The 26901-nt window shown below is 40.8% G+C and overlaps 1 protein-coding gene across 2 annotated transcripts in view; it reads left to right on the top strand.

Moving 5' to 3' along the window:
* The window catches only part of LOC145997440 (uncharacterized), a 697926-nt gene that overhangs the window by 220679 nt on the left and 450346 nt on the right, over positions 1–26901 (top strand). The gene's annotated exons all lie outside the window — the stretch shown is intronic.

The raw sequence follows: 26901 nt of genomic DNA, 5'->3' as shown, positions 1-26901 counted from the left end.
TGCGTTGAAAAGTAGCTCGTGGAACGAAATTTACCGTCTGGCATCTCTTTCTTGACCTCAATCAAGTTTTTTCCAAGCTTAAATCGTCGAGGATTCGGTTTCACTCTCAGTTTTTGGTAGAACGAGAAGATTCTTGAGGAAGGAACACAAAGAACACGGAACATGCAGCCTAAATATTTGGTCCGAAAAGAGGGCTACATTACGGTAGGCCGTTTGTCACGGACGGATTTATGTCCGGTGCGATTTTCATGCAACCGTTACTCTCTTATGTCACCGAGCTGTAAGCCTGCGATTTAGCAAAGTCGTTTTTACAAAATGTGTCCTAGTTTCAGAACCGTTTGGCTTTCGAAGAAGATGCGTCACTCCTTTTTACTTTGGTTGGAGATTTCTAACTAAACCTTTGCAATATTTCGTGGCTCATCTACATTTGTAATGTAAAAAAATAGAAATTCCAGAGGAATGTCAGGTTTGGTGATAAGTAAGCAGTGTCGAAGAAATGACATGTTTCTCGTAATTAACATATTTAAGATCATGAACCTCGTGATAGAGAAATTGTACCACCTACATTTCTATCCAAATGTTACATTATCTTCCTTCTGTTTTTCTTTTTATACTTCTTATGTCTTTAAGTTTCTCTTGTGCTCCTATATTTTGTTCTTTACCGTTTTCCATTCTTTTGTTTTCCAGTTTTATTTAATTCCTTCGTCCCATAGTACTTTTAGTTGAGGTGGATGTTATTGTCACTCCTTTTGTCAGGAGTTACGGATGATAATTCAACTATATTCAACTGATTGTATTGTGGTGTGCGCTACGACACCAGGGCTCCCGGGTTCGAATCCCTGTCTGGCCATGGGTGTTTTTTTTGTGAGTGTTCCTTCATCAATTTAATCATATCATCACTCATCCCCAACTTCGCGATTAGGCATTAGTGACAGACAAACGAAATAAGATTAGCCAAATTATTAGTGGAACCACTCGATAATGTACCTCCCATCAGGAAACGAACACAGGACCTTTTGATCACAAGCTGAAACGTTAGTAGATTTTTGTGAAATACAAATAGTTGTACGTAAATTGTACTAACAATTATTACAGATAGGGATAAGCATGAGAATTCATTTCCTCAGTCAAAACTGCCACAAAGATAGACAACATTTTACATAGAATGCTCCCGCTTTGTGTCCATCATTTAACGTGGTTGCCTTGTAACGAAGTCCCGGATTAAGTTTCCAGTGTCGACTTATTTAAGTGTCTAGTACACATAATGTAGTGCAAAATTTTGCTTTAGTCTTTTACTACGAGGAAAAAGATATCTGGAACATTTTTGTTCGTTCTAATATGTATGTTAATGCTATCAATACCTTTTTTTCATATTTAGCCACCCCTTTTGAGAGGGGCACGTGCCCCCTGCCCCTCCCACTAAATACGCCAGTGCTTTTGTGAACTGTATAAAGATATAACTGTTGTTCATTTTATCTCTATAATTTCGACATTCATACCAAGTCCTTGTAGCATTTAGCTTTCTACAGGATGGGCGAAAAGTCACTTTACATGTTAATAGCATAGTAGAGTTAGACATGTAGATAAACATTGTTATGAATACAAAACAGTATTTTTTAAAAAAAATTTCAACATTTATTTTGAATAAACAATGTCTGGTTAACATTAACATTTATTGCGAATAACATATTAACATTGTTACAAGGGTTAAAGGTTCATTGATCAATAACGTCAGTGTGCACTCCTCCATGTTCGATGCAAAGGTTGGTGCGTCGCCATGTTGTTGTGTGCATCCGCTGCAGCATATCAGAGGTGATCCTTTCAAATGCCATGCGAACTCCGTCTTTCAGTTGATCGTCGTTCACGTATCGTCGTTTACGAACGTCTTCTTTATTATACCCCATAGTGCATTGTCCGGTGTGTTGAGGTCTGGGCTTCGTGGAGGCCATGGCAACGGTGCTGGATGGTCTCGTGATCCACGTCCAATCCAGCGGTTTGGAAACAGTTCATTTAGCCGTTTGCGGACACTCACAGCAAAATGTGGTGGAGCGCCGTCTTGTTGAAGTGTAACGATGTCAGCTATTCCTCTTGCCGTTAATTCTGGAAGCAACCACGTGTTAATCATGTGAAGATAGCTGTGCTGGTTCACAGGACCATTAATGAAATATGGCCCAAGCAGATGGTCTGCCGTTATTCCTGCCCAAATCATAACATGTGGCGGATTGCACTCGATTTCCTCATAAAAGTCTAACTGTACTATGCTATTAACATGTAAAGGGACTTTTCGCCAACCCTGTATACACGTTGGTGATATTTCAAATCCCATAGACTTGAAACGGTAGTGGACGGAACAAGACGAGTAGGCGAAGTCTTGCCAACCCTCCATGAAACTTTGACCTTGCCGTTATGTGAACAAGAAATTGACCGGAGTTTTCAGAAGAACTTTTGATCGCCGGTTGTGCTAACTTCTCTCCTTCTGAACAAATATTTATAAGCCAATCAGTAGCCATTAAAATTAAGTACAATTTAAGCTCGGCATGTAAGTGGTAAAACTTGATGATTCGCCCGTCGGTAGTTGCATAAGAAGCCATTCGCAACCATGAAATTTATGATGTTGAACCTTGGGAACATGGAAGTAGAACTAAGGTAGAGTCCATATCTGGTGCCTAGTCGCCGTTTGAATAGCCCATTCCGGGTAACTTTCTCCCTTTGTATTCCGAGGCTCAATATAAACACAGACGCCAGGATTTGGGCAATAAAATGCAAGTTTAATTGGTAATTTGTTTCACTGCTGCGTCGAACCATTTCGCCCTCCACTCCAGTTCAGGAATGCCATTCTTTGCGCTCACTCGACCAAAACAGATGACGATCTGCTATGTAAAGGTGCTGCCATCTACTCTCTCTGCGGATCATGGCACGAAACTGAATGATGAATACATTTAAATTTTGCCTTTGTTGTATATTTTCTGGGTTCAAGATGGCGGGTAGCTTCTAACAGCTTTTGTGCCTGTGTGTTTGTGTGTGTGTTCGTGTTGGTTAACTAAGTCGTGGACATTTTCCTGCTTGTTACTCTTGAGATGTAAGTGGTCCAGTGAGTTTCGTCTGTTTATGTCGTGGATATATTGAGTCAAAATGTGGGAAACTCATTAGTCGAGCCCGTTTGTTTATGTAGCATTAACTTACAAAAGGTGTACATAAATATGTAGCAAACTGTCCTAAATTATACAGTTAAATGTATAACTTTCAAAAAGCATATTTACTGCACATTGTAACCATGGACCTTCGGAAGGAGGGGGGGGGGGGCAAGGGGGGTCACGGCGCAACTCTGGAAAATGAATGTCCACCTAAAAATTATGTCCACATAATTTCATTTCAGTCACAGTAGTTTATGTTAATTATTAATAAGTGCGTTGAAGGAACATGATAATTTCAGACTGAAGCAGTGCTTTTGATCGAGCATCACTATTATGGAAAAATATGCCTAATTTGTCCCCCTCCCGGGAATTCAGTAAAACTAAATGTATTAAACAAGGACTGATTGAATACAAGAATAAAATATAAAATTACATACAGTTCCCTGTAGTTACAGCCAGGGCTCAACTCATTGATTCTACATATTATAACTATAAAATTTTATGCAATTATGCAAAGCCTTAATTGAAATAAAAATACACTCTAGGTCTGTCGTTTTGTGCAAATTTAGGAGAACCTCCAAGCTACGTCACACGAAAACGAACACAAAAAGCATCCACGTATGCTTTTTACACAAAATAAACTAAACTTATCGAACAATTATTTCTGTTCAGTTTAGAATTTCAGGACCTTACCTTCGGGGCCGCCAACTATGGTCATTAGGCGACTCCAAATCTCGTTAACGAAGGTTCCGGGTTCGAGTCCCATATCATTTCATCTAAATATCATTTATACTCATTGTCGTGATTAACCAAAAGAAGCAAGAAAGCGACGTAAACAGATGAAAACCCCATACACATATTATTTGACAATTTATTGTTTTAAGCGTCAACCTCCCTATCTATACATCTATCCAGTCAGCAGCTATACCTACAGTAATCGAATGTTTTTGTTTTAAACACTCTTGTATTTTAATAGTAAATCGGCCGTTGCTGATGCTCTGGGAATTCCCAGCATACTGGCGTGTCAACGCAATATTCTTGTACGCTCTGTATTTATTCTGTGTGCTGCAGGTGTTCTGGTTTCCAATAAAATCACAAGAAAGGCACATTGAAAACCAGGTTTTCCTTAATTTTCAAATTCACGCCGACGTTAACTTCCTTCTGGCGCGCATTTGAATTGCTATGACAAACATCCTTCAATAGAACAAGAGTCACATTCACCTATCACTCACCCTGAGTGGCCAAAGTTTAAGGTTCACGATTGATTCTTTGCCCTTGCACAAAATTGAACGTTAATTTCCCAGTACTCATGAAGCTTTACTCTCTAGTCTGGCAAAGAGAAAGAAACCATTAAACTATTGTTCTCATGTTTGCACATTGAAAGCCAGACATTAGTAATAATAGACTGGAAGAAAAAGGTTTGATGTGCTGAGAAGAATTGCAATGAAAGGTAGAAAAGTAAATTGAAGCGTTCTTCTCGTCTTCGTGACATTGAAGTCGACGAAAAGAACGATGCGGAAAGAATATAGCTCTTATCGAAGGTTCTTCCGTATTCATTTCAATTACGAGTTGCTGAAAGACAGTCTTTTTTATATCAAGTAAAGCCATCAAAAACGCAAAAATATCAAAGTTGTGCCTGCTTTTGAAAGTAAGTTTATAAATGATAAGTTCGGATTTTTTAGTTAGTTATATCTTTGTTTTATTTCATGCTTTAAAAGAGAACAGTTGTTTTTTGTTATAATTTATCTTAATCGGATGATAGGTGTTGTGCAAGGGGAATAAAAATAACCTAGAGTGCTTCACACAATTGCACGAAATGCTAGCCTCAAGGTTAAAACATTGTCAGTTTTTACCAGACGTCCATTGATATGCTCATGTACAATTTCCAGTTTTTGGTAATTTGTTTAGGTTTAGAATTAGAACTTCTTTATTCGTGGAACAAGGTCGGTCTGGGCTGCAGTACTTGTAAAAACAAACAAGAAAATATCCAATACGACTTTTTTATACAAGTATTCTATTACATTTATCAGATATATTTTGTAATTGGAGTGGTCATTGTATCTTCTTTTGAAGCCAGGGTTGATTTGCTTTCATTCTTCAATGTAAAATACTCTGAAAGCGAATTTCTTCTTCAAGTTCTGAATTTAGTCACGAGGTGGCAGTGCATGTGCGCACGGCTCTGCCACCTCGCGGAGAAAGAATGAACTTGATATGTGTGCATTATCACAAGGCAATGATTCTGAAGTTTCCTGAAGATTCCACCGTTTGTCTCTCTTCCTCTGTTCATCTCTTCTTTCTTCTGTTTATCTTTTATTTTTCTTTCTCTCTGTCCCTGTAATTCCTCTGTTCCCTCTCTCTCTTTACTTTCTTTGTTTCTCTTTCCAATTTTGCATTTTCTCTCTTTATTTCTGTTTCCCTTTTTACACATTTCTTTCGTCATCTATTTCTATGTTTCTCTGTTTCTCCAATACTTTCTATGAATTTCTTTCCCACTTCTTGCTACATTTCCCTTTATCATCTTATTCCTCTGCCTGTGATAGGGAATGCAATCCCGACTAGAGTGAATAATCCAGGAATTTCGGGACTAGGGGCTCGAATTTCGTCATCCCGGGTTCGAGTACCGGTATGGGTATTATTTGACCTTCATCAATTTCATCATATCATCCCTCATCCAAGCCGTCGCGATTAGGCACAAGTGTATTAAAAGCGACACTAAATAACAAAAACGCAAACAAACAAGTCTTCTTTCCTTTCGATCATTCCACCCGTCTGCAATGGAGAGTATGTGCCGAAAGCTTCGTATAGGCTGCAGTTACGGGGTGACGAATGGTCAGCACGACGATCCCCCAGTCGTTGTTGTAGGTTTCCTATGACCGGGTTAAGCATATCGCCCACTGAGATGTGGAGAAAGGCGGCAACAAGACTTCTGTTGTCTGGTTCTATCAAATGGTGTAACGCCCAATGCAGCGAAACTCGCGGGACCGAAGTGGGAATTTCCGTTCCAGAAGTCTGCAGGTTATCTTAAATGTTATAGCACACTGAGACGCCGGAAACGGATCTGTTGCCGAAATCTCAAGAGAAAAGATCTTGGGCTTCTCCCAGGAGATTGGAATATGACGCCCTTCCCTCCCCCCCTCCTCCTCAGATCACGCCACTGGATACTGGCCTCCTCTGCAATTGCTTTTGGCCACCTGTACCAATTGTACACCTTTGTACACACATTCACGAAGAGTTTAGTGCCCGGTTGCCATGACAACCGGGACGTTTCGGCACCTGAAAGCAGTTGCAGCGGCGCGTTTCACGGTACCCGCTGCTTCCATTCGAGTACAATTAGCGCCAATTACACCCACAAAGGAGGAAGCGACGCGTGAAATCGCCGGCCACTCAGGAGGAAGCGCTTGGGCGTGAAAGAACCCGTGGTGCCATCTGTACGCTGGATTTATCACCCGTAAAGCAGGCGATAACGTGTGAATGGCGAGTTATGACGCACCAAGCCACCGAATGCGTGGCCAAATCTCTTAAGAAGAATTCGTATCCGTCTTCTGCTCACCGATAATGTCTACTACTATATTCTATCATGTTAAAATCGGCGTTCAAGGTCATTCTTCTTTCTACTTCTCCCCGTGGTGGCATTGTTGCCAGTGCTATAGGAATAATTTCCATCAGACACATATCTCACATGAAAAATTCGTCAGCAAAAATACTTTTGTACAGTATCTGATGGAACAGAATGCAACATAGTGATTTATCTTTCCGTCTGACTGTAAAATATGTCGTTGGTAAAATTGAGGCGTTGCAGATACGAAGGGCGAACTCATCAAACGTACATTGTGAGGCAAATGCGTTTCAAGTTGTCAGGCACAGTGCGAACTCCACAAGAACGTGTTAAGGGTAGATCGGAAAGTTTCGTGCGTGATATCCAAAGTTTTTTTTTGTTGAGTTTACCCTTCGTATCCGCAACGCCTCAATTATACTGTTTTAAAATGTTAAGTATATACATTTTAGCCGGTATTTGTTATCTTAGGCGTAACTTAGCCGGGGCAGGAGGCACTTGCCCCCAACATTTTCAGCTGTTAAAATTTACAAGGGTATTTTAGCTAATTAAGTGGGAAACAAATAAATAGAGATGTTTTAGGATTTCGCAAATGTAACAATTATTTAGCAAAGTAGTCCTGGACACTATTTTTATGGGACGAACTTTTCGACTATGCCCGCCCCTCCTTGATTGATTTGGTTTATTTTACTTCGCATTTCTTCCACTTTCGACTAATCGCGACGATGAGGACGAGTGATGATTTGATGAAATTGATGGAGAGACATTCACATAGAACACCCATGCCCAGGCCGGGATTCGAACCCAGGATCGCTGGTGTCGCAGCGTGCTGTGCTAACCAATTCGCCACGGATGCCGCCGACCAAAACATTGTTTGCATACGACCATTTAACAGCGACACCATCCTTTTTTTCATGTTGACAGAATTTCTTGTGAACACCCTGTATAACTACAGGCGAAATTTACATGGAATAGTTCAATTTTGCATGAAAGCGGGAATTTTTGTTACCCGATCCAGGAAATTTTGCTTCTCAGTAGGGCTCCTGTCCGTGTAGTTCCACTCTCTCCCGGGCAGGTGGCGCGCAGGTGCAGCGGTTGAAGGTCACCTGGGCGTTTGGAATGTCAACCTGTGCAGACGGCTGTGCAATAATTTCGCACAGAGAGATAGGTTTATAAAATTGCATGCCTTCACATGTATCACTTGATTTATTGTGATTAGGGGCTTCCATAGAGATGCAAAGAATACCTCGCAGGGTTGCCAACCAAAGAAAAAAATTACAAATTTAAGCTCAGAAGCAAGAAATAATGATATGAATAAATACACCACTAAATTGGTCAATGTATTTTCATGAAACATAAATATAATTGGAAGAATCGCATATTTGATAATATCATCAGAATGTGTGTTCTTTTTTGTACAGTAAAATCTCGTTTATCCGAATTCGTATGAGACAAAATTTCAGATGATCCGGAATACAGTGTATTAATCATGTATTGTACGTACATGCTGTAGTTAATGTATATAGCTACTGTTGTAATGATGTAACATTTTTTTAAGACACCTCAGTCGGTAACGCGTCTGACTACCATGCTCAAGGTCCCGGGTGCGATCCCCGGCCGGTTCAAATCCGGGAACTTTTCTAACGTTGGAAGCGGCTCCGGCGCCCACCCAGCGTCGAATGACATGGGTACCTGGAGGAAACCCTGGGGGGTAAAGGCGGTCAGGGGTGTGATGCTGATCACATCACCCCCACTCACGACCGGATCAAGAAAGTGTGGGGCGTTACCCCCACACCCCCTATACGCCTTCGTGGTGCTAAGCACAGGGGAGCACTTTACCTTTTTTACCTCTTCGATATCGATTTTGACACACTGCGTGGCAGAACTTGCCATTGAAAATTTGCTATCGCCGTGGAGTTAAGCAACACACACAACGCATTGCAGGGAATCGACAATTACAGGATTTAGATATCCCATTTGTATTGCCGGTGACTGTACACTCAACGGCAAATATAATGGTAGGCAAATTGTCCACTGCTATTTTAATTACTTTTTTATTCTACATTTTGTGTTGTTTTAAGGAATGAAAATACGTTGGTTCGAAGCAGGCATTTTTCTCTGCTTTTTGACGTCATAATTTCAATTCATTGTCATCACAATGTGTGATACAGACCGAATTAAAATCGTGGTGGACAATTCGCCTATTGTTTTTTTCGCCGGTGGGTGTACAAAGAATCTACGTGGTGTGATTGCATTTTTCTGAAACATACTTCTGTGCTGACGACCTACGAATCAGGGTGCAAAATCCCCCACGAACATTCTTGGCTTCAAAAATCTCCCCACCATTTTTTTTTTGGGGGGGGGGGTTGTTGTAACAAGAAAAGATAAGCAATTAGTTTTTACTTCAAATATTACTAAGGATAATATTGGAAACTAGCACTATCTCTTTTAAGAGATCATTATCTACACCAATAGCAATACGAGAGTTGCTACTTGTCTTCTTAATTCTCCTTCGAGGATCTTCCTTCCTAACCTGCAGCTTACTTCGTATATGCACAATAAAGTCAATCGAGAATACAAGACAAAAGTATCTGATATAGGGCTAGGAAGGTGATGACAAATCATCTTTTTTTTCTGGACCTTGAAGACAAAGCTAAACCTGACATAAGTCCGTTTCCCATATGTTAGAACCAGAAAACATTATTTTAAATTTGCATTTTTTTTTATTTTCCGGCCGTTTTTTAAGGTCATTTTTCAGTATTTTTACCGTTCTTATTGCAATTTTTTTTGTCATTTTAGAATTTTCTTTTTTCTGCTTCCCAGTTGTTCCATGAATTTTAAATGCATTTGTTAGCATGAAATGAAGTAAAAATAGGGGGGGGGGGACTACATCAGCACTTAATTGCTTTTTACCCTTTGCTTCGATAGTTTAAACCCACCAAACAGATTTTATCAAAATATTCAACTAGTGTATTGTAATTTGTGAAAAATCAAGCTTTCATTTTAAGGGTGGAAATTATTTTTGTCATTTTTTTTTAATGATTTTAAGATCATTCTGTAAGTCATTTTTTGAGATTTTTTAGGTCAACTTCCAAGTCCTACACCGCGTTTGTTAGAACCTGTCCCGTTTCCCGCGCTAGCGATCGCTCGACAGTTTCGGTGCCAATGAGAAACGAGGAAAGAGTCGTCTGCTGGGCAGCGAGGAGCGAATGGAAGCCAGAAGAGAGGCTATGACGTAGACGCTGTTGCCACGTTGCGGTTTGACTCACGTGCTTTGTTTGTGTCTTGTAGAAGAAGCTTGTTTTGTAAGCATGGTGCAGATTAGTGGGCGTTTTAAAATACCCAGGATGGAATTTATTCTGGTGATATTTGCTTGTGTCCTTTTTTGTGTATAGTGTCATCTTAGCTGGAACATTCAGGTAGGGGAATTGTGTATATTTGTGCATTTCCGCGAATTTAAAGCCCGCATCACACGAAACTGGATTTCCAGTAGGTATGCCCTAGTTGGCGCTGGACTTGATATCAATTTGCTAGTTTTCGCCTCACACGATACTTATCAGCGTACATGTCGATAGGCTTTTGTTCCCATACGAGGGAAGTTGTAATGGCGGCCGCGTGAGATGTAAACAATGTATCACTTCACATTTTTAAAAGCCGATAACTATTCAACCGAGAGGAATAACGTTTCGTATAAAACGTTATTAGGTACAAAACAATGGCACTGCTTAAATACATACTTTACAACGTTTACTGTACACGTATGGAAGCATGTTTTAGTTGTTTCAAATGTAAACACCGTGCATAGATGGTATAACTCAGCGCGCCTTTCATGCTGTATACGTTATACACTGCTGCAGTAACACTCGGAAACCACAGACAAAAACGCTCCTTTGCACACTCACAGATTATCTTCACATGGGGAAACTTTGCTCTGATTGGCTGTTCCACAGAATCCAGTCGAGGAAGCAAGTAGCAATTAGAACATGTCCTATTCCTCCAAACCAGTCAAGCAGTCAGCCAGGATTGCTACCTAGAAAGTTAGTTCAGTGCCAACTATGGCATTCCTACTAGAAACCCAGTTCCGTGTGATAGGGGCTTTCCCCAGTACGGGGTTCACGCGGTCTGCAGCTGCAATGCCGCGTGGTTTCTGCTAGAAAAGCCAGTGATCAACAAGGGCGGGAAGCGGGACAGGTTGTAACAAACGCGGTATACTGATATATATATATGAAAGTAACACATGAATTCCTTTCTATGTATTTTATCATTTTTTTTAAAAAAAAAAATTAGTATTTTATATTTAGTAACATTATATTTATTTAATTATGTTTGTTACATATATGCGCGCGCGTGTATGTAAATTTAGATCCCCCCCCCCAGCGGGCTGATTTCGCACCCTGTTACGAATGTGTTTCGAGAACAAAATAGGCATTTGGGGCAAAATGCAGGCAAGGGGGCGTCGGCGTAACGAGGAAACCATCCAAGCAAACAAAACCAAATCAAATGGCCGAAGACTGCAGAAGAACAAAAAAAGCATCAGTGTCCACCGATAGGCACCAGAGCGGAAAGGAAGAGGGTCAGCTCCAATTTCACGGCGGTTCGGGTGGCATTGTTGGGGCCGTCTTCCGCCGTCTTGTTTCCCTGGTGACGTATGCGAGGGTTTGGTGCCCGAGACGGTTTCCGGCACTCGTCCGTTGCTTCCATTGTGGTCTTGCGGAGACGGACGCTGCTTGCTTTCCAGGTATTCTCTGCTGGAGGATGCCCCGCGGGTGTCCAGGTACCGTTGTTGGTGATCGAACCCGTTTCAAAGACGCTGGATTTGAACCTCTACCAGGGATGGCCAAATCCCTATACGGGATAATTTTCTATCCTTCAAATATCGGATATTCTGATATCTGGATACGTGCATTATCGTTTATCAGTTTGGTAAATTTCTCGTAAGGGACAGACAGCTGAAATTTGCTAGTTCATTTAATTTGAATATTCGTACTTACGTATTCTGCATTGAGAAACATTGCTGAAGGTGGCATTTCGCTTATTTCACGGAAGTAAGCTCTATTTGCGACATATCGAGTAAGTTTTCTTGGTTTCTTTTGCCTTCCGTGACACACAAAATGGCGATCACAGTTTCACTACCGTACTCGGCATGCAGTGTTTTCACCCCACTGCACCAAAAAATACCTACGTAGCCCCACAAACCATTGACGCATAGCCCCACGAACTATTTCCGGTAAGGTTAGGTTAGGTAGGGTCACGTATAGGTTACAATAGTTAAAAATTGGTTTCGAAAAAAATATGCGTAGCCCCACAAACCATTCTCGCATAGCCCCACGAACCATTTGCGGAAACGTACCTTCCTCAGTTACAAAAACACATGTTTGGAAACACTGACCGGGATTACGTCATCACACACAGGCTACATCCACCTGGAAGGAAATGGATGCAAGAGGTTTCGTGCATCGGTCACACATTTATATCGAAAAATAGATGATTTACCTGCAAAATTCAATGAACGATGCGAGAAAATACTTCCCCGAACTTCCACAAGTCTAAAGAAACTGCATTCGGTAAGTAATTTCTCCTGTAAATGAAATCCGTGTCCCTTACGAGAAATTTACCATTAGTTTTTTTATGGGCTATGCACATATTTTTTTTATTAGTCGTTTTCGTATTTCAATGTACGGTATGTAGGGCGTCTGACTGCCACGCGGGAGACTCCGGTTCGATTCTCGTGGGTGAGCGATCTATGGTTCGAATTTTTCCGTCCTTGTCCCCGCATAGAGCGGCTCCGGTGTTCAAGTAGCCTCAATGTCCGTCAAGGGGTCCCGGGTTCGATACCCGGTGGAGGCAGTTCGGATCCCACGTTAAACTGTAGGTCCAGTCCCGATTAGCCTTACTGTGCATAAAGTGAGCTTAAAACTCCAATCAAAAATCAAATCAATGTGTACCCGGGGGCAAACCTATGTGGTAAAGGCGACCTGAGCGTGGTGCTGATCACATCACCTCCAAAGTGACCTAGATCGAGAATGTGCGGGACACTACCCCTACACCCCCAAATTGTGTCTTCATGGCACGGTGCTATATGCACGGGGAACTTTACCTTTGCCTTCATCAAATCTGCTCTATCCTGATATTCGGATATTCTTATTATCCATTTCATCCGAAACGAATAACTTGAAATCCGGATATCTGTTAGGTTCCCACACGTTCTCGATCTAGGACATTTTGGAGGTGACGTGGTCAGCCCCACGCTCCGGCCGCCGTTACCCTCAGGTTTGCCCACAAATACACATTGATTTGAGGCTGGGTAAGCCCAGGAGCCGATTTATGCGGGGGACAAGGCCGGGAATATCCACCCCGAGAATCGAACCTGGGTCTCCCGCGTGGGAATCAAACGCCCAACCTTCCAGACCACCGCGGCTCCCCAAATAACAATATATGTACAATAAAGTGATACAAGAATGATTCATATTAACATAAAGTAATTAGTACACAAAAACTGTTTTGTAATTAATTGGCATCTTTAACCATTAGCAAGGGGGTTGGGAATCGATGGGCCAGTGGAACCCTCCTGCCAACGCCCACGATCTGTCTCAGCGATTGTAGCGTAAACAATCTCAGCATCTGTGCGATTGTAGGACAAGCAATATCTGCATCCACTGGAACTGTGCGCGGCTCGCAACCAGCCCATTGTTACGTAATTGGCGGAGGAATTCCCGGCCCCTAATTGCCTTAATTTGTACGTCTCGCGGCACGAGCGGAAGACGACGAAGGAGATTGATTATCTCGCCTTTCGCTGGGATTCCTACCTTCGCCCTTTGATCACCCCAATTTTCCGAGCGCGACCCGCCCAAGCCACACCTCGCATGCGTCGGGCGCTCCGAGAGATAGCTATACGTACGTCCCAGTTTTGCTACGAATGTAGATCTCTTTTTTGGCCCTCTTCCGTGGTTAAGGTGTTCGTTTCTGGCCACCCAAACCTTTCTGATGTATAATCAGGCTTGGTTTTTAGAGTGGAAGGCACAACTGTTATCAAGCAAATTGTCCATAAGCGTGCTTATTCTTTGTTTTACACAGTGAAAACTTTATGAAATAGACAGCTCGCCACTGAAGCTCTCTCGTTCGAACCCACGTCTGGCTATGGTTGTGATTGTCCCTTCATTGATTTCATCTTAATCGTCGCGATTACCGAAAAGTGGAAGAAAGGCGACGCTAAATAACAAAATATTAAATACAGTTTCAAGAACTGAACGAAAACGCCAAACACGCTACTGGCAACATCTACACTCAATACACAAGATAAAAGTTTATGAAAATATTCATGGACAATTTACCGTGCAATACTTGTGCATCTCACTGTACATCTCTATGTAGACCTGTGCAATATTTGATGCGCCGATATCGATATATTGTCATATACAATTTTCGTTACGTTAAAAGTATTTAAAAATGTATTTTAATCTGTTAAAACAAAGAGCTCAACACGTTTACAGACTTTCTATCACGTGGAAACTTAAGATTTTTAAGAACTAATAATTATTAGTGCAAGAAGAAATGTTTGTCTGTTCTTAGTTAATTTGTTTCGAAAAGTATCATACATGGTATGACGTCATTTGAGAGAAACTTCTGTCAACTACGAACCTGCATGTAGTGACCTGTGAACAGGGGCGCCGACTTGTCAAAACTATTGGGGGGCCTCTGATCACTGAAATAAATGAATGAATGACTCACTCACTCCTTTTTTAAAAACAAAAATTACGTCTTCGTATACCAGTTTTTAAGCAGCTATTATATTATATTCCTCATGCAAATGAAAACGTTTAGAAAATGTTTCAAAGTCTCTTTATGTCTTTTGTGTCTGCTCATTTGTTTTTTTAGATAACAATTAACATTTTTATTTAAAAGTAGGCTATGCATTTACATTAATAGGCTAACATAACAGTTTTATGCCGGCCTTGGTAGCCGAGCGTGTTGGGTGGTCGACTCAACTCGCTTTGATCCGGAGGTCTCGGGTTCGAGTCCCGGCGAGTGTGTTTTAATGTCCGCAACAGACTTGTAGAGAAAGGACATGTGACGGCTGTAAATAACCTTAGTGTTGACGTACCCATAAAAATAACGAATATTTACAATATTTAATAGTTTTTTTCAATTATTTACATAAATGCTAACACAAATCGCAGGAAAATAGTTTTACTTTTTTGTTCTTGCTACAATATTTTACTTCTTAAATTTAATTTTGCAACAATAAAAAAACACACAGCACGCCGTGCTTTAGCAATAATGCCTTTGATCATAGCCGTTCCCGCTTTCGCAATACAGACTTTTCATAAGCTTTCCTTGTGTATTTTACTGCAAGCCAGTGTGAAATAAACTCAAAGACTTTAGAATTATTTTCCCCTTATTCTTTGGACTAGAGGAAGAGATTTCGAGGATAACTAAATATCGTACATATCAATATTGCCTGAGAGTCGTGTTTACGACCTTAAATTGTTCAGAATTCACTAAACAACATACTGGTATAATTGTCATATCACTTCGTTATTTTGAAACTCTATTTTGTAAAAATGTTAACAATACTCATAATTATATACTTAGTACATAGTAATAAGTCATGTGTTTTGTGTTTTGCTGTCTCCGGTCATAGCCAGTGATGTGCGTCTACGCGTAAACAACGATAGTCTACATTCTACACGTAGACTATTTTATACACGTAGATTACGTAATCTATGTAAACAACATGGCGAAAGGTGATAACTTAGCAAAGGGCGCCGTGTAATTAAAAGAAAATTATACTACGTATCAGTTGCTGATGTGTGAGGAGAACTTTTCATATTCTTTCTTCCAAATTCGAAGAATTTCTCACGTAGAAAGAGACCTCTTATAGGAAATATTCTAGTGTTATATGGAAAAAAGACCACTCTTGCCTCACGACTGCCATCTGTTGTTGTTTTTTGAATACTATTTATCTTCTTCCATAGTTGATAATAGAAGAGAAGAGAAATGTTTTTGTAAATAGGATTCTTTTCATTTCGTTAGGAACCAATATCGTTGAAAATGTCACTTTTCTTTCATGAAACCTTTGAAAATTATTTTAACGCACTTTAGATTGTCTACGTAGTCTATGTAAACTTCAACCCAATGTAATCTACGCGTAGATTACGTGTAGACAACGCATGTAGACGTAAACTTATAGTCTACGGCACATCACTGGTCATAGCCCCCCCCCCCCCAAAAGTTGATGGTTTAGCGGTCTCAGCCCCCCAAAGTTGATGGTCTAGAACATTTCAAATGTGTATTTAAAGTGAAGTTCATGTTGCACAATTCAGAGTAAACTTTACAAGAGAAGGAAAATAATACATTAGATCCTCTTAAGCAAAATTATTTGGTGGGCTCTGCCCCCACATCATTAACATTGGGGGGGCCCGAGCCCCCCAAAGTTGATGGTCTAGAACATTTTAAATGTGTATTTAAAGTGAAGTTCATGTTGCACAATTCAGAGTAAACTTTACAAGAGAAGCAAAATAGTACATTAGATCCTCTTAAGCAAAATTATTTGGGGGGCTCTGCCCCCACATCATTAACATTGGGGGGGGGGGGGCGAGCCTCCCCAAGCCCCATGGAGTCGGCGCCTATGCCTGTGAATGATACGAAATCTGTCAGAATGATGCAATTCCGAACATAAGCCCGGTGGGATAGAAGTCCCACTCCAGCTTCAACTATCCATCATTTTCTCACTCTGTCCCTTACACTTCACTATTTTTAGGCCTTCTCTAACGTCGTCCAGCCATCGTAATGTTTAGCCATCCTCTTGTACTAGATGAATATGTCGCAACCTCATTGAATTAATCTTGCACAAAGTTTTATTGAAATTGTTAAAATATACGAGGGTTGTCTAGAACGTAAATTCCGTTCGCAAGTTTTTCCGCTGCAACGCTATCGTCACGATGGTGCAAGGCATGGCCACCATTTGCAAACGCTGGACAAGCATTTACGCTTCATACTGCGCGTTTATAATGTTTAATAAATATATTATATCCTTGTTTTTTCGCACTTACCGCCGAGCTTATGTCACACCAGGTACTTTCGCCACAAGGAGCGTTTGTGACTTTCGGAAAATATTGTGACTCCGTTAATGTTGGTAGATACATGTTATGAGTGCTATATGAGCCTTGATGTGTGTCATTAGTAATTACTAGTAAACTTTATTTTCATTTTGGATATATTGGGGAAAAGGGGCCAGGTCCTGAAGATGTGTATTTTTTTAAAAAAAATATTTTTTCTTCAAAAGTATCAATAACATGTGTGCAATTCTTGCGACGAGAAAGGAACACACATTGAGCAATATACATATATCGTTTTGAACCCTTATGAGCCGGCGTTGTTTTTGTGGGGGTTTGACGAAATTCAAAAACATTTTTTTAAAAATTTGTCTTCTTACATGGCGCTACGATGCCAGGGGTCCCAGGTTCGAATCCTGGCCTGGGCATGGATGTTTGTAAGTGTCCATTCTTCATTTTCATCATGTCATCACTCATCCCCATCTTCACAAAGTAGCCAAAGGTGGCACAAAATAAAGCAAATCAATCAATAATTTTGTCTTCTTCAACTGGATAAAGGAAAATTCTGTTTTTTCTTTACCATAAGCTTGCAGCCTCATGTGTACCGAACAAAATGAGGTATATTTGTAACTCTAGCATCACAGTTTACAGGATATGAAATTTTATTTAAAATTTTGCCGGATTTTAAATTTCCCGCTGAAAACACGCTTGGCGTTGGCGCAAACACTGGGAAAACCCGTTAGAACTTACATTTTGGATAACCCTCGTATATTTTGAAATGTGGGGGCCGCCGCCCCTCTGTCTCCCATCATTTCAGCAGAAAACTTCAGAACAGGTTTCACGACACTGCGGTAATGACTTCCTCCATAACACGTCGGCTTGAATGTGAGGTTTCTGCGTGTGCTTCCATCTAGCGAGAAATCTGTGAACCTTATCGTGAAGATTGAGGAGATACGGAGAGATTGATCACACCGCACACGCCCGGCTATCGGGAGAAAGTAGTCTTCGCGGAATAGCCGAGCAGTGTAACAGAGTGTTAGCACGAGTTAATTCAGCGGTGATATAACAGGTCGGTCACCCCTGGCATGCATATCCCGCACCTTTTCATTGAAATGGCGTTTAGGTTCTCATACCTTGCGAAGCCTTTTGACTTGTTTTTGTACATTTCTGCATGACCACCCTGAAATATTTCTAAGTCAAGAAATCGTTAATGTGGCAAAATAGCTCCTTAGCACAAGCCTTCACTACAAGTGCCTTTAAAAGGCTAAACACAGTGATGATTGATTTATGCCTGAATCACACGAGGCTAGATTTCCTTCTGGATTTTCCAATTGCTCTTGGACTATACAGGCCTTAAGCCCGCTTTAGATGAAAGCAATTTCCTAACCATTTTCCTTAACGTTTGTGCCATGACCAAAATGCTATCGTGTAAAGTGAGAAAACTTATGGCATTTCAGATACCATGGAATATTTCATGGCATTTCTCAAGGATAGGATCGATCCTATTTCCGTAGCATAACCAATCAGAAAAGACCTCTAGGCAGTGATGTGCGTCTACGCGTGAACAACGATGGTCTACATTCTACACGTAGACTATTTTATACACGTAGATTACATAATCTATGTAAACAACATGGCGAAAGGTGATAACTTAGCAAAGGGTGTCGTGGAATTAGAAGACATTTATACTGCGTATCAGTTGCTGATGTGTGAGGAGAACGTTTCGTACTCTTTCTTCCAAATTCGAACAATTTCTCACCTAGGAAGAAACCTAATATAGGAAATATTCTAGTGCTTTATGGGGAAAAGACCACTCTTGCCTCACGACTGCCATCTGTTGTTGTTTTTTGCATACTATTTATCTTCCTCCATAGTTGATAATAGAAGAGAAGATAAATTTTGTTGTAAATAGGATTCTTTTCATTTCGTTAGGAACCAATACAGTTGAAAATGTCACTTTCCTTTCATGAAACCCTTGAAAATTAATTTAATGCACATTCGATTGTCTACGTAGTCTATGTAAACTACAACCCAAGGTAATCTACGCGTAGATTACGTGTAGACAACGTATGTAGACGTAAACTTATAGTCTACGGCACATCACTGCCTCTAGGTCACGAGTGCAGCTGTAATGGCGACCGCGCGAGATGTAAACAACGTATCACTTCACATTTTTAAAACACGATAATTATTCAACCGAGAGGAATTACACTTCGTATTAAATGGTTTTAGGTAGAGAAGCATGGCGCTGATTAAATATATACTTTACAACGTTTACTGTACAGAGGAATTCGAAAGAAACGCCTCCCTTACGGTTATGCAACCCGGTATTTTATATCGTCTAGTTTCGCCTGGTAGAGTAGTTCCCGAGAGGAGCAGTGTTTCCAAACCTATAACCGTAGTGTTTCCAACCCCGTATTGGTTGGTTGGCTGTTGATTTGGTGTTTTAAGTCCACAATGAACAGTATGACTAATCGGTACTGGACCTACAGTTTAAAGTGGGATCCGAACTACTTTGTGCCTCCACCGGGACCCCTTGATTACAAGGCGTCGACGCTACCACTACGCCATCCAAGCCTGTATTGCTTCGTAGAAGACGAAACCTTCACGTAACTTCTTCATTCGTGATTTACATTTGGTTTACAGACTCACATTACAGGACACTCTTTTCCTGTATTGCATGTTTTGTGGAGCATTTATTTTTCCTTCTGTGGAGAAAATTCTGTTATTATTTTACATCTTATTTTTCGCAGCTTCTCTACCATTTATTGGCTAATCGCAACAATGAGGATGAATGATGACTCGATGGAATTGATAAAAGGACAGTCATAAAGGAACCATGGGGAGCTAGATTCATATTTTTATTATTACTAATATCTTTCTCTTTTTTTACTTTACTTTTGGCTAGTCGCAACGATGAGGATTAGTGTATGATAAAATTCATGAAGGAACACTCATAAACAATCATACCCAGGCCGGGACTCGAACCCGGGAATTTCGGCAGCGAGATCAAAAGCCGACGGCTTACCACGCTCGGGCACAGCGGCGGCCAATTATTATTAGTGATATTGTCTCAAGTAGTGTATTTTTCCACCATATTCTTTCACACAATCATGAAACGGATGAAAATTAAAATGTTAAAATACCTGCCTACGTTGTTTTTTTTAGCTTGCAATATAAAGCCCTACTGCACGAAGCCAAATTGTGGGAATACGAAACAGAACCAAGTAAACATATCTTGACCGTGGAAAGTGTTAATACAAAATCTAGAAAAGAGCCATTTAACAGTTGCCTGATTGCTTTTCCATTTGTTGTATGGGAAGAATTGTCTGAAATGTGTGTGTAGTGGCAGGCAAAAGAGAATACAAAGATCGAATAGAGAGGCAACACTGTCATTGTTCTGCACTGCACAGACCACGCGTCTCGTCGAGTGGGCGGGGCACTGTGGGTGCGAGCGAGCTGCTGTTGCTTCTGCAAAAAGAACACTCACAAACAACTGAATGACGCTCCGCTTAAAATCTAGTCAATCGAGAAAGGATTTGTTGAGGAAGTGAATTGAAATATAAACGCCAGAATTTGGTCTAAGCCTATAATGGTTACTCGCAATAAGAGCTGATCAATTTTTACATGTGGAATTCCGTAATGAACGAGGCAACAGGCCGCACTCCACACCTTTAGTCTGGTAACACTAATAAATCATCTCATTATATGCGTTCGGTTATGCTGATAAGTCATGTTTAATATATTACCTTCAAACATAAACAATATCATGGACTCACTCAGAGGCAGAATTCAATTTTACGCTTTACTTTCCTGAAGATATTGTAGCAATATAATCATTCCGCTCTATTTTCGTATTCTCAATTGAACTCGCACTATTTTCCCCCCTCCCTTCTCCCACCTTAAAAATTTTTGGGTGAGAGGCTACAAACTATACTAAAACTGAATTACAGACAATACTTTACGACTCAAAGTGACGTGACCTAGAACGTAGTGAAAAATCACTGGTGCAAAATTCAACGTAATGATGATAAAATGAAGGTAGGAAAATGGATGTGCTAGAAAGTTTTACATACATACACACAGTTAGCTCCGTGTAGAAGATAGTTCTTCACATTTTTCTCACCTTGGCTTCCTTGAATTCACGAAACTGTAAAGCCATGAACGCGTTAACCCCCTATAATCACGGAGTCCCAGGTTCGATTCCTGGTGGAGACACAACTGCCTAGTGGTTCGGATCCCACTTTCAACTGTAGGTCCCACTTCGGGTAGCCATTTTGAGCATGAAATGGAATTAAAACAAAATTGGAACACGGTAACCCATCACAACACGCGCAGAGAGCGTTGAACTTAATGACTGACAACTACATCGAACTTTCAGCGAAGCTGGAATAAGGTCTATTTGCCATGCCAAATAGTGTGAATTTTCAGTCTCGTGGTGCTTTCTATACGAAGTGCAAGCAAGTTATCTAAAAAAATTCAAATGTGAGGGTGAGTCGAGCTATGTTTCATTCAATAAGACTCTTCACTTCAAACATATTTTGCTCTATAGCTGTCGATTTCGAATGGGCATCTAAGACTGGTTGCTTAGCGGACCGGACTTGGAAAAAATCACGGATTGTTCCAATCACACTACAGACATAGCAAAAATTGATCGCCTGAAGATGAGAGAAGAGGTGATCTCTTGATATGTCTCGAAATATATAGATAGAATATATAGTCAATCAAAAAGAAAAGCAATGGATAATGTCCAATTAAGTATAGAAACGCTGTTAGAACCGGTGTTCATTCACAGAGCAGAAGGGTTATTTTGACAAAATTCTGTTTCCCGGCTGGCTGCTTCGGAGAAGAGGGCTTTGTGAAGTTGCCGCTTCTTGCCCAAGCGGTAGACCTAATTCGTTGTTTGGCCACGAGTTCCTTCGTAGGTAAACGCGGCAACAGAGGATCACTGCCATAAAGGTGGTTCCCGCGCCGGCTGAAAGAGCGACGGAAAATTAAAGAACCATTGTCACTAACTTCAGACAGACATCTAATCATTTCCTTAGGTTTCGAAGCTGATCCGAAGGGACAACAAATACCAAAAAAACGTCATGAATTAAATGATCGATTGGTCCGTCCTTCTGTTGATGGATGGCAATCCATATTAACAATAATAATCGTAAGCTTATAATTAAAGAGTCAACAATCAAAGCTAATACGCATCTATTGATCAGAAATTACTAGAGGGTTAAAGTTGTGTTTGTACCTCTTTGTTATTTTAAGTCGCTCTTCTGCCACTTTCGGCTAATGAGGATGAGTGACGATTAGATTAAATTGACACCATGATACCAATACTGAAGCCGTGACTCGAACCCGGAAATTTCGTGGTATCGGAAGTGGACCATTTAACGCGCTTGGCCACCAAAGAGAACCTTCTCTGCGGCCAAGCGCAGTTAGTGATGGACTAACGATCCAGACACCGAATGTTCCGGGTTCGAGTCCCTTCACAATCTAAGACATAACACTTTATCAAAACTTTATTCACCTCTCCTCCACCTCAAATTTAATACTCAATCTTCCCAACCAAATTTCCAAGCCAATTTTAGACTTCCTGTTGATATTGCTCCCTCCAAAAAAGCAATCTAAGACGTAATAGTAATACACAAGAGTTGGGATTCCCTGCCCCCAAAATAATTATCAATCCAGCTACCTGAAAATCCCACTAACTTCATTAATCGCCCACCATAATTTCCCTATCAATCTAAGGCCTAATATGTAAGAGTTGGATATCGCCCCCCCACCAATATTACTTATTACCCGTAACAATTCCCCTGACAATCTACAAATTACTATTTGTATAATAGCAATGGCTAATTGATAACGTAATTAAACTTGTTCCCTGTTTACTCAGCCAAATTTCCATCACAGTCTGTGCCATAATGCCCCTCCCCCTGGGCACCACTGATTTAGAACTGTGACAACGTGATAGGTGTAATGTAACTAATAGTTAAGTGTTAGGGATGGGTGCATGTGTGCTGCGCATTTGAATTTTATGTGAATCATATCTGTCAATAATGTGAATATTAATATTATAGAATATAATATAATGGTGCAGGTGTGTGAAAAAGTAACCATGAGCACCAAGGTATCAATAAAAAATAATTGGAAACATAAGTTGCATATGGAGATGTGTGTAATTAGTTTTGTTCTGGGATGTAGCAAAGAACATCGGTTAAACCGTGCGGGTATCAATACTGTGTCCACCCGCCGTTGGATTCAAGCACTGCATCTAGTCGACGAGGCAAGGATTCCACGAGCAGATGTTTGGTCTTCTCCTTAAACTCTCCCAAACATCAAACACGTGAAAATGTTTTCGATTGGGAGACTTCGCTGGCCAATCTACTCTTGAAATTCCTGGGTGCTGATTAAACCAGGTGGTGTTCGCTTTCGATGTATGGACGCTGCTGTTGTCTTGATCGAAAGTCACGTGCGAAATCTCATCTTCAAGGTGTCTCTCTCGCACGCTGGGAAGCGTGTGGTTTTCCAGCACTGCGATGTATTCCTGCGAATTCATTCTCGAGGACACTTCCACCAATCCACCTACTCCAGACGAACTGATCCATCCCCACACCGCCACGGATATCCTGCCACTCCTAGCATGGGTAGAAATGTTCTCGGGGCCGTAGCGAGTTTTGTTGCGCCTCCAAACATAAACCTGACCATTTTCGTCAGACGAAAATACTTTTTTGTCGCTCAAAATTACGTTCTGCCAAAATTCTTGAGGAGCTGGTAAATATTGTAAAGAAAACTGATCCGTACTTCGTGATGGAAATGCGTCATTGCTTCATTCTTTGCCGCTCGACGGTGCCGAACTCTTGCAGCATGGCACTCCAGTTTCAACTCTTGGCGAATCTTCGTTGTAGCCATGAAGGGATTGCCCTCGCTCATCTCAATGATGCCTGCATCTTCTTCCCTGGTTGCCTTCCACGGCCGGCCTTTGTTGGGTCTTCACTTCATTCCTTGGTCACCTTCTTCCTCGTAACACCGAATCCAACGCCTGGCGCATGAATCGTCCACACCAAGGGTCGTAGCAATCTGTAGTGCAGCAGATCCGCCGCACAAGAACATGCGGACTGGACTATCTTCTCTCTTGTAAATTCCGAAAGTAAGGCATGATGAAATGATATCGTAAAGGAACATTCGGACCGAACGGACATGCTGCACGTGGCACATGCCTCTTGAAAACACCTTATCATTGGTGCATGTAGAGTTTCACGACCATTCCGGTGCAGAAAGTTTCATTTTATTGGTTCCGTTGCAAGTGGCATGCTCAAGGCATAGATACGAGTAAAACTGCTGCAGGATCTCGAACGAAGCACCCACCGGGGCTCGAATTAAAGCCAAAGCGTGGTGGCAAAAGGCAACCGTGAAGTTACTGCATCTGAGATTTACGTCAAGCAGGGCCTGCGTGGTGTGTGCAAAGAAACTCACGCTTGCTTTAGGAAATAAGGATACTATTGAATCAATGCAATATAAAAAAGTATATACCGTAAAATATACATTATTATTGACTCATGCATTCCCTGAAAAAAAAATGCATTGTTTTCTCGCACATTTCTGCCCGCAATGAATATAAATGTATAATCTATTAAATTAACCAGGTGCATGCAGATTTAAAAATATTGATAAGATAATTCAATTGAATTGAATTGAATTGTTGTTTTTTAAGTCCACTTTATGCACAGAAAGGCTAATTGGGACTGGACCTACAGTTTATAGTGGGTTCCGAACCACTAGGTTCCTCCACCGGGTATCGAAACCGGGACCCCTTGATTAAAGGTGACGACTCTACGATTGCGCCATAGGGGAGGCCCTAGTCCTCTTACGGAGATAATTCGTTCGGAGCAATAGAAATGCCCTATCAAAACAATTGGGGAATAGTTTTCAATGTGGATATTCTTCGGAAAATATGTTTCTAACAACAGTTTACCTAAATAGTGGGGACTTGGGGTGAGAGAGAGGGACGGAGTTGGAAGAGAGAGAGAGAGAGAGAGAGAGGAAAAGCACACAATTTTCTGTTCAGTGCGAACCTTTGGGATTGCTTTTTCCTAGCGCACCAAAAACACAATACGTATAACCCAAATACAACCCAAACCTTCAATGGCAAAATTGTGAGTCAATCACTCAACTGGAATAAAAATACGGATTTAAATCTAGGCCAGAAGATAGTTATTGCGCTACCATGTGCCAAAGAAATCCACTTTGCCCGCGAGAATTGTCATGCCTGAGTGATATGTAGTTTACGTTAGTTGTGAGAGTTGCTTCAATTCCATTGCCTGCCAAGAATAATGATAGCGCTGAAAGCATAAAATACAGAAATGTGCATGTTTGGCGAGCTATGAGAAAAACAGATCCTTGTGTTTTCTTTTCAAAATTTACTAATTTTATGTCAATTTTTACATATAGCCAATGGCGACAGAGGATGAATGATGCTTCAGGGAAATTGATGAAGATTGAAGAAACAACGAAAAAGAAAAACTCATTATCAGAGGCTAGGACCCAAGAACCCTGGCTACGCAGCATGTTATGATATTTAAATATATCACGGATTGCTGCTAAATCCATTCTTAAATATTTGTAATGAATGAACCCCCGCCCCCGCTACGAGAAAAAGAAAGACTATAGGATGTGAAACATTCACAATGTAATTGCATTGCTTTACATCGCTCTTGGCTGTATTCCAAATGTAGTAAGAGATCAGCGATAAGTTAGATTTTTTTTGTGGCAAGGTATAAGTGTATTTGAGCGCAAGGGCTACCTATTGCATCATTTATAAAGAGTTAACTTCGTCGTTACACTAGCACCAGGCACAAATGCATCAATTTCTATTTCGGTTATTTTACATCACTCTTCTGCCTCTTGAGTTAATCGCGATAATACGGATGAATTATCAATTTATAAAATTGTGGCGGGACAAACTCAGTGATACATTCATGCCTGACCAGAGTTCGAATCTGGAACATATGACCTCGCTTCGCTACAAAGGCTGGCAGAAATGTATCGGAAAAGTGTAGGAGCACCAAGAACCGGTTTCACCCAGCACAGACAATGAAATCATTTACAGCGACTCGCTGTGGCAGTGTTGCTCGTCACCCCCTCCCCCTCACTCGCAGATAGCATAGCCTTCTCAGCACGCACCTGCTGATGTAAGAGTGGAACCACAAGCAAAACAACCTGCGCAGACCCACGACTCCTGTGCACCGTACTCCCGCGAGGAGGGGCGGGGGAGAGTGGACCATGCTTCCTTATGGCCCGAACTGAAGGGAAGAAGGGAGATCTGCGCGGGTACTTTTTGTCCCAAGGATTTTTTTCGTTTTGGTCGATCTATACTTTTCGTTTCAGGCATATTCCGACTGGAAGGTTTCTGGCACCCCTCCGCCCCCTCCCCTTCCCACCATGGTTAATAAATGAGACCCTTGCACTTTCAAAACCCTTATCGCAAGAAAAAGCTGGCATCAATTTTACACCACCATACAATAAGATTTACACGGGAAACATTTCCCAACATATTTTCTTGATTCGGACTAAGGGCAAATTAAAAATAGTCAAAGAATTAAATTACTGAAAATATGGAAAAGCGCGATACCAAAATTTGCAATGAGTGCGAAGGGAAAATCGAGAAAAGGAAAAAAAAAATAAGTATAAAAGTATTCGAATAACCAGATTAAGAGAGAAAGTTATCACTGCTCGAACAATGCAAATGAAAAAAAAACGGGAATACGAATTGAAATATACGACAATCGGAAGTAGGCTGAAGGAAGCAAATTTTAATAAACGTGGAAAGAAAACATAATGAAAGGAGCGCTGGTTCGATTCGCGACGGAAGCTCATATTTGTTGTTCGAATCCCACTCTACGTACACTGTATGTCCAGATGCATTTACACTTAAAACAAACTTCGTGGAACTTTTTCCAAATCAGATGTTGCCAAAAATTTAAAAACAAAAAGAATAACTCTGAAGGAAAAATGCCGAAAGCGTTATTGCAAAATGAAAAAAAAAAAATCTTCACATATTCGTTCGGAAGAGGTAAAAGAATAATAAAAAACTCAAGCATAAATGTTAATAACACTTGTTATTATTACCAGAGACATTCTCAAAATAAACTTCTTGTCCGTTAAA

The sequence above is a fragment of the Lepisma saccharinum genome, chromosome 13 (genome assembly GCF_977018435.1).
Source record: "Lepisma saccharinum chromosome 13, izLepSacc3.1, whole genome shotgun sequence".
NCBI lineage: Eukaryota > Metazoa > Arthropoda > Insecta > Zygentoma > Lepismatidae > Lepisma > Lepisma saccharinum.
Note: the sequence above shows the minus strand (reverse complement) of the source record. Positions and strands in the feature narration are given on the sequence as shown.